Genomic DNA, 12,565 nt, shown 5'->3' with positions numbered 1-12,565 from the left:
GGCCACAGGCCTCATCCGGCCGGATCAGCACCAGGGTAGCTAGAGCGCAGGGTTGCCTGACACCCGCCAGCTACCCACGACCCCCGCCACTGGATTTTGAGACTGCTGGTGAGTGGAACACAGCTTCTGCTCCAGTCCAATCACGCGGGAACTGAGACTGCTCTGGTTGGGGAGAGAGAAATCTGGCCTACGTAGGGCCACAAGCCTCTTCCGGTCAGAAAAGCACTGGGGCAGCTAGGGCGCAGGGTCAGCTGACACTCACCAGCTACCCACAACACCCGCCACAGGATCTTAAGACTTCTGGTGAGTGGAACACAGCTTCTGCTCCAATCCAATTGCGCGCGGGACCTGAGACTGCATTAGTTAGGGAAGCAGAAAACTGGCCTGAGTAGGGCCACAGGCCTCTTCTGGCCGGGCCAGCACCAGGGTAACTAGAGCGCAGGGCCAGCTGACACCCGCCAGCTACCCACGACACCTGCCACAGGATTTTGAGACTTCTGGTGAGTGGAACACAGCTTCTGCTCCAGTCCTATTATGCGTGACCTGAGACTGCTTTGGTTGGGGAGGCAGAAATCCGGCCTGAGTAGGGCCACAAGCCTCTTCCGGTCAGAACAGCAACGGGGTAGCTAGGGCGCAGGGTCGGCTGACACTCGCCAGCTACCCACAACACCCGACACAGGATCCTAAGACTTCTGGTGAGTGGAACACAGCTTCTGCTCCAATCCAATTGCGCGCGGGACCTGAGACTGCATTAGTTAGGGAAGCAGAAACCGGCCTGAGTAGGGCCACAGGCCTCATCCGGCCAGATCAGCACAGGGGTAGCTAGAGCGCAGGGTCGCCTGACACCCGCCAGCTACCCACAACACCCGCCACAGGATCTTAAGACTTCTGGAGAGTGGAACACAGCTTCTGCTCCAATCCAATTGCGCGTGGGACCAGAGACTGCATTAGTTAGGGAAACAGAAAACCGGCCTGAGTAGGACCACAGGCCTCTTCCAGCTGGACCAGCACCGGGGTACCGCCAGCCACCCACGACCCCGCCACAGGATTTTGAGACTGCTGGTGAGTGGAACACAGCTTCTGCTCCAATCTTTAAACAGTGACAACGACAACAACTAACCCCAGAGATTACCAGATGGCGAAAGGTAAATGTAATATTCTTACTAACAGAAACCAAGACCACTCACCATCATCAGAACCCAGCACTCCCACTTCGCCCAGTCCAGGGCACCCCAACACACCGGAAAAGCTAGACACGGATCTAAAAGCATATCTCCTGATGATGGTAGAGGACTGCAAGAAGGACTTTAATAACACACTTAAAGAAATACAAAGGAACACTGGTAAACAGGTAGAAGACATTAAAGAGGAAGCACAAAAATCCCTTAAAGAATTGCAGGAGAACACTGCTAAAGAGTTACAAATCCTTAAAGAAAAACAGGATAACATAATCAAACAGGTAGAAGTCCTTAATGAAAAACAGGAAAACACATCCAAACAGATGATGGAAATGAACAAAACCATACTAGACCTAAAAAGGGAAGTAGACACAATAAAGAAAACCCAAAATGAGGCAACACTGGAGATAGAAACCATAGGAAAGAAATCTGGAACCATAGATACGAGCAACAGCAACAGAATACAAGAGATGGAAGAGAGAATCTCAGGTGCAGAAGATTCCATAGAGAACATCGGCACAACAATCAAGGAAAATGTAAAATGCAAAAAGATCCTAACTCAAAACATCCAAGAAATACAGGACACAATGAGAATACCAAACCTACGGATAATAGGAGTGGATGAGAATGAAGATTTTCAACTCAAAGGACCAGCAAACATCTTCAACAAAATTATAGAAGAAAACTTCCCAAATCTAAGGAAAGAGATGCCCATGAACATACAAGAAGCCTACAGAACTCCAAATATAGACTGGACCAGAAAAGAAATACCTCCCGACACATAATAATCAGAACAACAAATGCTCTAAATAAAGACAGAATACTAAAAGCAGTAAGAGAAAAAGGCCAAGTAACATATAAAGGCAAGCCTATCAGAATTACACCAGATTTCTCACCAGAGACTATGAAAGCCAGAAGATCCTGGACAGATGTTATACAGACACTAAAAGAACACAAATTCCAGCCCAGGCTACTATACCCAGCCAAACTCTCAATTAACATAGATGGAGAAACCAAAGTATTCCACGACAAAACCAAATTCACACATTATCTCTCCACAAATCCAGCCCTTCAAAGGATAATAATAGAAAAAAACCAATACAAGGACTGGAACCACGCCCTAGAAACAACAAGAAGGTAATCCCTCAACAAACCTAAAAGAAGACAGCCACAAGAACAGAATGCCAAATTTAACAACAAAAATAACAGGAAACAACAATTACTTTTCCTTAATATCTCTTAATATCAATGGACTCAACTCCCCGATAAAAAGACATAGACTAACAAACTGGCTACACAAACAAGACCCAACATTTTGCTGCTTACAGGAAACTCATCTCAGAGAAAAAGATAGACACTACCTCAGAATGAAAGGCTGGAAAACAATTTTCGAAGCAAATGGTATGAAGAAACAAGCTGGAGTAGCCATTCTAATATCTGATAAGATTGACTTCCAACCCAAAGTCATTAAAAAAGACAGGGAGGGACACTTCATACTCATCAAAGGTAAAATCCTCCAAGAGGAACTATCAATCCTGAATATCTATGCTCCAAATACAAAGGCAGCCACATTCATTAAAGAAACTTTAGTAAATCTCAAAGCACATATTGCACCTCATACAATAATAGTGGGAGACTTCAACACACCACTTTCACCAATGGACAGATCATGGAAACAGAAACTAAACAGGGACACAGAGAAACTAAGAGAAATTATGAATCAAATGGATCTGGCAGATATCTACAGAACATTCTATCCTAAAACAAAAGGATATACCTTCTTCTCAGCACCTCATGGTACCTTCTCCAAAATTGACCACATAATTGGTCACAAAACAGGCCTCAACAGATACAAAAATATTGAAATTGTCCCATGCATCCTATCAGATCACCATGGACTAAAGCTGATCTTCAATAACAAAATAAATAATAGAAAGCCAACCTTCACGTGGAAACTGAACAACACTCTTCTCAATGATACCTTGGTCAAGGAAGGAATAAAGAAAGAAATTAAGGACTTTTTAGAGTTCAATGAAAATGAAGCCACAACATACCCAAACTTATGGGACGCAATGAAAGCATTTCTAAGAGGAAAACTCATAGCTCTGAGTGCCTCCAAAAGGAAACTAGAGAGAGCACACATTAGCAGCTTGACAACATACCTAAAAGCACTAGAACAAAAGGAAGCAAATTCACCCAAGAGGAGTAGACAGCAGGAAATAATCAAACTCAGGGGCGAAATCAACCAAGTGGAAACAAGAAGAACTATTCAAAGAATCAACCAATCAAGGAGCTGGTTCTTTGAGAAAATCAACAAGATAGATAAACCCTTAGCCAGACTCACTAGAGGGCACAGGGAAAGCATCCTAATTAACAATATCAGAAATAAAAAAGGAGACATGACAACAGATCCTGAAGACATCCAAAACACCATCAGATCCTTCTACCAAAGGCTATACTCAACAAAACTGGAGAACCTGGATGAAATGGAGAAGTTCCTAGACAGATACCAGGTACCAAAGTTGAATCAAGATCAGGTTAATGATCTAAACAGCCCTATATCCCCCAAAGAAATAGAAGCAGTCATTAATAGTCTCCCAACTAAAAAAAGCCCAGGACCAGATGGGTTTAGTGCAGAGTTCTATCAGACCTTCAAAGAAGATCTAATCCCAGTTCTTCACAAACTATTCCACAAAATAGAAACAGAAGGTACTCTACCCAACTCATTCTATGAAGCCACAATTACTCTGATACCTAAACCACAAAAAGACCCAACAAAGATAGAAAACTTCAGACCAATATCCCTTATGAATATTGTTGCAAAAATCCTCAATAAAGTTCTTGCTAACCGAATCCAAGAACACATCAAAACAATCATCCATCCTGACCAAGTAGGTTTCATCCCAGGGATGCAGGGATGGTTCAATATATGGAAATCCATCAATGTAATCCAGTATATAAACAAACTCAAAGACAAAAACCACATGGTCATCTCGTTAGATGCGGAAAAAGGATTTGACAAGATCCAACACCCATTCAGGATAAAAGTCTTGGAAAGATCAGGAATTCAAGGCCCATACCTAAACATGATAAAAGCAATCTACAGCAAACCAGTAGCCAACATCAAAGTAAATGGTGAGAAGCTTGAAGCAATCAGGGACTAGACAAGGCTGTCCACTTTCTCCATACCTATTTAACATTGTACTTGAAGTCCTAGCCAGAGCAATTCGACAACAAAAGGAGATCAAAGAGATACAAATCGGAAAAGATGAAGTCAAAATATCACTTTTTGCAGATGATATGATAGTATATATAAGTGACCCTAAAAATTCCACCAGAGAACTCCTAAGCCTGATAAACAGCTTCGGTGAAGTAGCTGGATATAAAATTAACTCAAACAAATCAATGGCCTTTCTCTACACAAAGAATAAACAGGCTGAGAAAGAAATTAGGGAAACAACACCCTTCTCAATAGTCACAAATAATATAAAATATCTTGGCGTGACTCTAACTAAGGAAGTGAAAGATCTGTATAATAAAAACTTCAAGTCTCTGAAGAAAGAAATTATAGAAGATCTCAGAAGATGGAAAGATCTCCCATGCTCATGGATTGGCAGGATCAACATTGTAAAAATGGCTATCTTGCCAAAAGCAATCTACAGATTCAATGCAATCCCCATCAAAATTCCAAATCAATTCTTCAACGAATTAGAAAGTGCAATCTGCAAATTCATCTGGAATAACAAAAAACCTAGGATAGCAAAAACTCTTCTCAAGGATAAAAGAACCTCTGGTGGAATCACCATGCCGGACCTAAAGCTCTACTACAGAGCAATTGTGATAAAAACTGAATGGTACTGGTATAGTGACAGACAAATAGACCAATGGAATAGAATTGAAGACCCAGAAATGAACCCACACACCGACGGTCACTTGATCTTCGACAAGGGAGCTAAAAACATCCAGTGGAAGAAAGACAGCATTTTCAACAAATGGTGCTGGCACAACTGGTTGTTAACATGTAGAAGAATGTGAATCGATCCATTCCTATCTCCTTGTACTAAGGTCAAGTCTAAGTGGATCAAGGAACTTCACATAAAACCAGAGACACTGAAACTTATAGAGGAGAAAGTGGGGAAAAGCCTTGAAGATATGGGCACAGGGGAAAAATTCCTGAATAGAACAGTAATGGCTTGTGCTGTAAGATCAAGAATTGACAAGTGGGACCTCATGAAACTACAAAGCTTCTGCAAGGCTAAAGACACCATCAATAAGACAAAAAAACCACCAACAGATTGGGAAAGGATCTTCACCTATCCTAAATCAGATAAGGGACTAATATCCAATATATATAAAGAACTCAAGAAGGTGGACTCCAGAAAGTCAAATAACCCCATTAAAAAATGGGGCTCAGAACTGAACAAAGAATTCTCACCTGAGGAATACCGAATGGCAGAGAAACACCTGAAAAAATGTTCAACATCCTTAATCATCAGGGAAATGCAAATCAAAACAACCCTGAGATTCCACCTCACACCAGTCAGAATTGCTAAGATCAAAAATTCAGGTGACAGCAGATGCTGGCGAGGATGTGGAGAAAGAGGAACACTCCTCCATTGTTGGTGGGATTGCAAGCTTGTACAACCACTCTGGAAATCAGTCTGGCGGTTCCTCAGAAAATTGGACATAGTACTACCGGAGGATCCAGCAATACCTCTCCTGGGCATATATCCAGAAGATGTCCCAACCGGTAAAAAGGACACATGCTCCACTATGTTCATCCAGCCCTATTTAGAATAGCCAGAAGCTGGAAAGAACCCAGATGTCCCTCAACAGAGGAATGGATACAGAAATTATGGTACATTTACACAATGGAGTACTACTCAGCTATTAAAAAGAATGAATTTATGAAATTCCTAGCCAAATGGATGGACCTGGAGGGCATCATCTTGAGTGAAGTAACACAATCACAAAAGAACTCACACAATATGTATTCACTGATAAGTGGATATTAGCCCAAAACTTAGGATACCCAAGATATAAGATACAATTTGCTAAACGCATGAAACTCAAGAAGAATGAAGACCAAAGTGTGGACACTGTGCACCTTCTTAGAATTGGGTACAAAACACCCATGGAAGGAGTTACAGAGACAAAGTTTGGAGCTGTGATGAAAGGATGGACCATTTAGAGACTGCCGTATCCAGGGATCCATCCCATAATCAGCTTCTAAACGCTGACACCATTGCATACACTAGCAAGATTTTGCTGAAAGGACCCAAATATAGCTGTCTCTTGTGAGATGATGCCGGGGCCTAGCAAACACAGGAGTGGATGTTCACAGTCAGCTATTGGATGTGTCACAGGGCTCCCAATGGAGAAGCTAGAGAAAGTACCCAAGGAGCTAAAGGGATCTGCAACCCTATTGTTGGAACAACATGATGTACTAACCAGAACCCCTGAGCTCTTGTCTCTAGCTGCATATGTATCGAAAGATGGCCTAGTCGGCCATCAATGGAAAGTGAGGCCCATTGGACTTGCAAACTTTATATGCCCCAATATAGGGGAATGCCAGGGCCAAAAGAATGGGAATGGGTGGGTAGGGAAGTGGGGGGCGCTATGGGGGACTTTTGGGATAGCATTGGAAATGTAATTGAGGAAAATATGTAATAAAAATATTAAAAAAAAAAAAAAAAAAGAAGACGACTCGGGGTTAGCTCAAAGACAGAGTGCTTGCCTGGCATATACAAGGCTCTAGGCTCAATCATCAAATAGTGATTGAGGCTATACACCATGGTGAGAGTGTTGGGAGGGGTGTGTGTTTCTTTGACACACTGGTGGAACAGGAAACCCTGGGGCCTTACAGGAGCTCCCACCCTCCTCTATGTCAGTACCAAAGCTGGCTGAGTCTATGGACAATACCTAAGATGGAAGTATAAGTTTCCCAGCCCCTCTTACTCACCCTGGTCTGGTTTTAACACTTTGGATGCTTAAGTATTACATTTTCAAAATAAAATTAAAACATTTTATTTTCCTATTTTGAATTTCATATATAGTTCTTGAGACACTGTTTTGATTGATATTTCTAAACAAACAAACAAAAAATAAGTAGGTGTACTTGTATGTCAAGCATTCTTGTTAGATGTCCTTCTGAGGACAAGAAGCACATTAAATGCTTGCTGTTATATCTTAAATGGTGTTGCTAAGTAGCATTACTGTTCACAATGTAGTTCTATGGACAGCATCTTATTTTAATTTTTCTGCATGTGTGTGCATGCTTGTGGAGGGCAGAGACTCCATCATCTTTTCCAATTGCTCTCCACCTTGTTTAATTTGAGACAGTGTATCTCACTGAATGTAGCACTCACGATCTTGGCTAGATTGGCTGGTCAGCAAGGCTGACCACCAGACTGATCACCAGTCTATTGTCTCTGCCTCTCTAATGAGCAGATGACACCTAACCCTGCCACTTCCAGTCTTTTACATGGGTCCTGTTGGCTAAAAATCACAACTTTACACTCGGGGAAGTGCCACCAACCAGGGCAACTCCCCAGCCCTCATTTTATTTTTACAGTAAACCTAAGGCTGGCATGAAAATAAATATGGCATTTCAAGTGGCAAAACGGCAAAGCAGGGCAGAAGGAATACAGTGGGTTCTGATCTATGAAATGGGTGGTAAAGGCCTGATGGAATTAATTAGAGTGGAAGATGATAGATATTCTTAGCAGAGGAACTATCAAGTATTGTAGGCAGACAAACATTATCTCCACTCATAAAAGCCTGGCACCCAGTTATTAGTAACAGAAAGGGTTTGATTCCATTTCTGATCATCAGTTGTAAGTGATTGCCTCTTTAATGCTTTAAATGTCTGACTAATCAAGTGAAAAACTGTAAACTGAAACACAGGGATGCTGAACTGCTACAAGTTCTCTCAGATGGATCTTTAGGTCATTAGAGTAATTTCAATAAAGAAAGGGGGTTAAAAATAAATGATTATCTGAAGTAGAAATTTTTGCTTTCTTTGGAGACTCAGTTGTGTTTTGTGATTTTTTTTTCTGGAAACTATCATATGAGAGGTTGGTTTTGCTGAAGCAGGCATGTGCAAAGATATTTTGCTGAAAACAGACATGTGGTCTCTCTCTGGAAGCAGCCTGGAAGAGGAGAATGCGACATTTTGCTAGAGTGGACACTTGAGAGAACACATGATGTTTGGAAAGAGTATAAATATAACCCAACAGACAGTGGACAATGCTGTGTTGAATTGATCCAACTTACCATTCTTTGCTGGTCATTTTATCATCATGACTTCATAGAGAGAAATGTACCAAAAAGCTTCTGATGGTGTTCCAGTGGCTTTTTGACACCTCAGACTCGGGCCAACTGGCAGAGCCTCGAGGTTTCCTCTGGATTGACCTGCAATTGCTGACTCAGGAATGGTGTTTGCAAGTAGATCAAGCTGATTCATGTGAACTGAACACTAGTATCCTGACAATGGAGATTGGGTTTTATCCAAAGAACTATTTCTAAAGAGGTCCACATCCTCCATTGCTCTATTAACCTTTACTTTCTGCTACCTCTGGTAGTTGGTGGGCTAGAAGGAAGGTTAAAGCATTTAAGAACCCTTACTAAAAGTAGGTTTGAAAAATCAAAGGCTATAATTATATAGAATAAGGAGCAACTACCTATAGAAATCAAATACCTTCACAACGTTCCAAATGGTGATAACAGCCACAAAGATCTAGGTAGACGTTGTGAGGAGCCGCCCTCACATTCGCCATTACAAGATGGCGCTGACATCCTGTGTTCTAAGCAGTAAACAAATTATCTGCGCATGTGCCGGGGTAGTTTTCCACTCCATGTGCTCTGCCTTCCCCGTGACGACAACTCGGTCGATGGGCTGCAGCCAATCAGGGAGCGACACGTCCGAGGCAGAGGACAATCCTCCATAAAAGGGACGGGTTTTGCCATTCGCTCCTCTTCTCCTCTGCCTCCTGAAGAAGTAAGCAATAAAGCTTTTGCCGCAGAAGATTCCGGTTGTCCTGAGCGTGTTCTTGCCGGTGGGGACAAAAGCTTGGGATAAGACGTCAATTACATTTCCAATGCTGGAACGCACCTAGAAGATTACATTAATCATCTCAAAACAGAATAACGATAATTCCACTGAAAGCATTTCATTAAGATGTCTGGTAAGGCAACATTTATTTAAAATTAAGATAACTACATAAAAAGTCACTCAACTGTTGTTTCTGGTTATGGAAATAAGTGGTGTTGAATCATTTGCTTTTTAAACTTATTTGGAGCTGCCTACTTCATTTAACTTGTAGTTATCAGTTATCGACAACACATAGTGTGTGCTTGAGAACTTTGGTAAGTGGATATATCTAACCAATAAACTGTGTTCAAGTGTTGTGACACACTAACAGGGCTGAGATGGCCCTGTCGTTAAAGAAGGTGGTGTGAAAGCAGATACCCACCTGAAGTCAGAGAAAGAAGATGGCCACAGATCAAGGCCAAGACATAGACAGTTCAGAGCAACCTGCCAGCAGACTTCTAAAGTTAGCAAATGAGTTTCTGGCTAAGCCACATAGCCCGTGAGACTTCTTTATGGCAGCTCCAGTGACTGATACAACAGCGATTTCCAGGCCTGTGGTGGTTTTACTTCTGCAAAGGAAATTGCAAATGTAAGTGTGGCCACTGTACTACAGAATCTGTGAACAAGAAAAGGAAGAGCAGGCGTGCTTATGAGGCTCAGAACACTGAAGTCAGTTTTGTAGAATGAAAGTCCGGCATGGGGTCAAAGGACAGAACTTATTCTATTAATAAATATGGTCCCTTCTCTTAGAGGCAAAGCCGAGTACAACACAGCCTTGGTAGAGTCACAGGAGACCAGAAACGCTTTCTGATGTATCTTGTTCCTCTTGCTACAGAGACGAATAAATGGATCCTCAGAAAAGAAAAGTGCTACCCCAGCGTGCTAAAGAAGATGTGCTTAAGAGGCAACGGAGCAGCAGGTGATTGGCAGACCTTGGGAGCAGTAATCCTCATGCCTGTATCTGGAAACAGAACTCAGGATGCTCTAAATATTTTTCTTAGCAACTACAGTTGAAATACCATCCTTGAATTGCAACCAAAAAGCCCTTTTCTACTCCCAATTCTTATATAAAGCACACAGGTTTGTGAAATCTTCACAGCACATGCCAGATTCCATATAAATTCTACAGTTGAGCCTTCCTTATAGGTTTTTATTATAACCAGCAGGTGGCAGCACTTCAACTGCTAGCTGAGCAAGAGAACCATAGACATGCCAGTGGATTCTAAAGCACTTCACAAAGGTGTCTTACCACAGGCTTCAAGTAACTTGCTTTATTTGAAACAAAAAGTCTATTCTTGGGCTGGAGAAATGTTTTGTTGTTTAGTAAGGTGCTTGTTTTGGGAGGATGAAAACTGAATTTGATCCACATTACCAAGGTAGGGTTTGTGTTTGTGTGGTTGGGTTTGTTTTTGTTTTTTCCTTTTTATTGAAAATAGATCTTGGCCATGTGGTTGTGGCACATGCCTTTAATCCTAATACTTGGGAGGCAGAGACAGGTAGATCTCTGAGTTCAAAGCCAGCCTTGTTTACAGTGAGTTCTAAGATAACCAGGGATACACAGAAAAACCCGGTCTTGAAATCAATCAATTAAAAAGATAATAAAATTATTATTTTCTCAAACAATATATCCTGATTATATTTTCCCCCTCCCTCTCCTCATCTTATTTCTTCTCCAACTTTCTTCCCCTCCCATCAGGATCTACTCGCTTTCTATCTCTAATTAGAAAAGAACAGGTTGGGGCTGGAGAGATGGCTCAGCGGTTCAGAGCATTGTCTGCTCTTCCAGAAGACCTGAGTTCAATTCCCAGCACCCACATAGCAACTTACAACCATCTGTAATAGGATCAGATGCCTTCTTCTGTTGTGTCTGAAGACAATGACAGTATATTCATGTACATAAAACAAATATTTTTGTAAAGCAGTCTTATAAGAGATAACAAAACCTGACAAGTAAAACAAGGTGAAGCAAAAATTCTCATATTGAAGTTGGACACAGCATTCGAACAGGAAGAAAAGACTCCCAAGGGCAGACATGAGAGGCAGGGACCCACTTGTTCTCACAATCAGGAGTCCCATAAAAACCCTAATCTAATCACTATATACACATCCAGAGGACCTGGTGTGGGCCTATGTATGCCCTGTGCTCGATGTCTCAGTCTCTGTGAGCTAATATGCATCTTGCTTAGTTGATTCAAAGGGCCTTGCTGTCCTGCTGTCCTCCGTCCCTTCTGGCTTTTTCAAGCTTTTCACCTTCTGACTTCACAGAATTATTTGAACTCTGAGGGGAGGGATTTGATGGAGACCTCCTATTTAGACTCTCTCCCCTTATAATGTCTGACTGGTTCTCTGCACCTGTCCCCATCTGCTGTCAGAGGCAGCCTCTCTGATGATGGCTGGATACAGCACTGATCTATAAGCATAGCAGAATACCATTGGAACTCATTTTATTGAATTGTTTTAGGCCAGTCATGCTTGGTTTTACCATAGGTCTCTGGGCTATGCAGTATCTATTTCTTGGTTGCCTAAATGTTAGGTATAGGTTCTTTCTCATAAAATGGACCTTAAGTCAAATCAGACATAGTTTACCTACTCCCACCAGTTCTGTGCCACAATTGCCCTAGTATATATTGCAGGCAGGACAGATTATAGGTCAAGTTTTGTGGCTGTGTTGGTGCCCATGTTTCTAGTTCAGTAGCCTGTGAAGTACCTTCTCATACCAAAGAGACTAGAATGTAGGGGTAAAGATTCCATGTAGGTACCAGCTTGACTTCTCTATGTAAATGAGTTGTATGGGTGCTGTCTTTGACAACTGGGGGACCTGCTGTCAGTCTTCAGAGAGAGCATCCTTTTGCCTTAGCAAATGCCTGGGTTGTTTGGGGGTTTCCATGGGATCTCTTTGGCCAACAATTCAATTAAATGCAACACACTCCCACCATTGGCAACCTCGTTGAGGACAAGAGATGGCCAACTGAAGACTCTGTAAACCACCCCAGTCCCTTTCTATAGGTCCTCATTAGAATCACCCTCAGACATTCCAGGAAGTCTCCACTGTACTAGATGTCCACACCACCCCCTAAATGCCCTTCAATTTCATCTCCCTCCACACTCTGTTCTGCCTCCCCATCTTCTTCCCCTACTTCCTCCCTCAGCCTACACATAAAATCTATTTCCCCTCCTAGGGAGATCCATGAATCCTTCCTAGACTTGTTTCCTTTTCCCCAACCAATCTCTCTTGCTCTATGGATAGTAACTTTGTTATCGTTTTCTTAACAGTTAATATTCACTTATAAGTCAA

Source organism: Mus caroli, unplaced genomic scaffold (assembly GCF_978045245.1).
Source record: "Mus caroli unplaced genomic scaffold, Mus_caroli_1 scaffold_3, whole genome shotgun sequence".
In the NCBI taxonomy this organism is placed as follows: Eukaryota; Metazoa; Chordata; class Mammalia; order Rodentia; family Muridae; genus Mus; species Mus caroli.
This window is presented reverse-complemented; position numbering follows the sequence as displayed.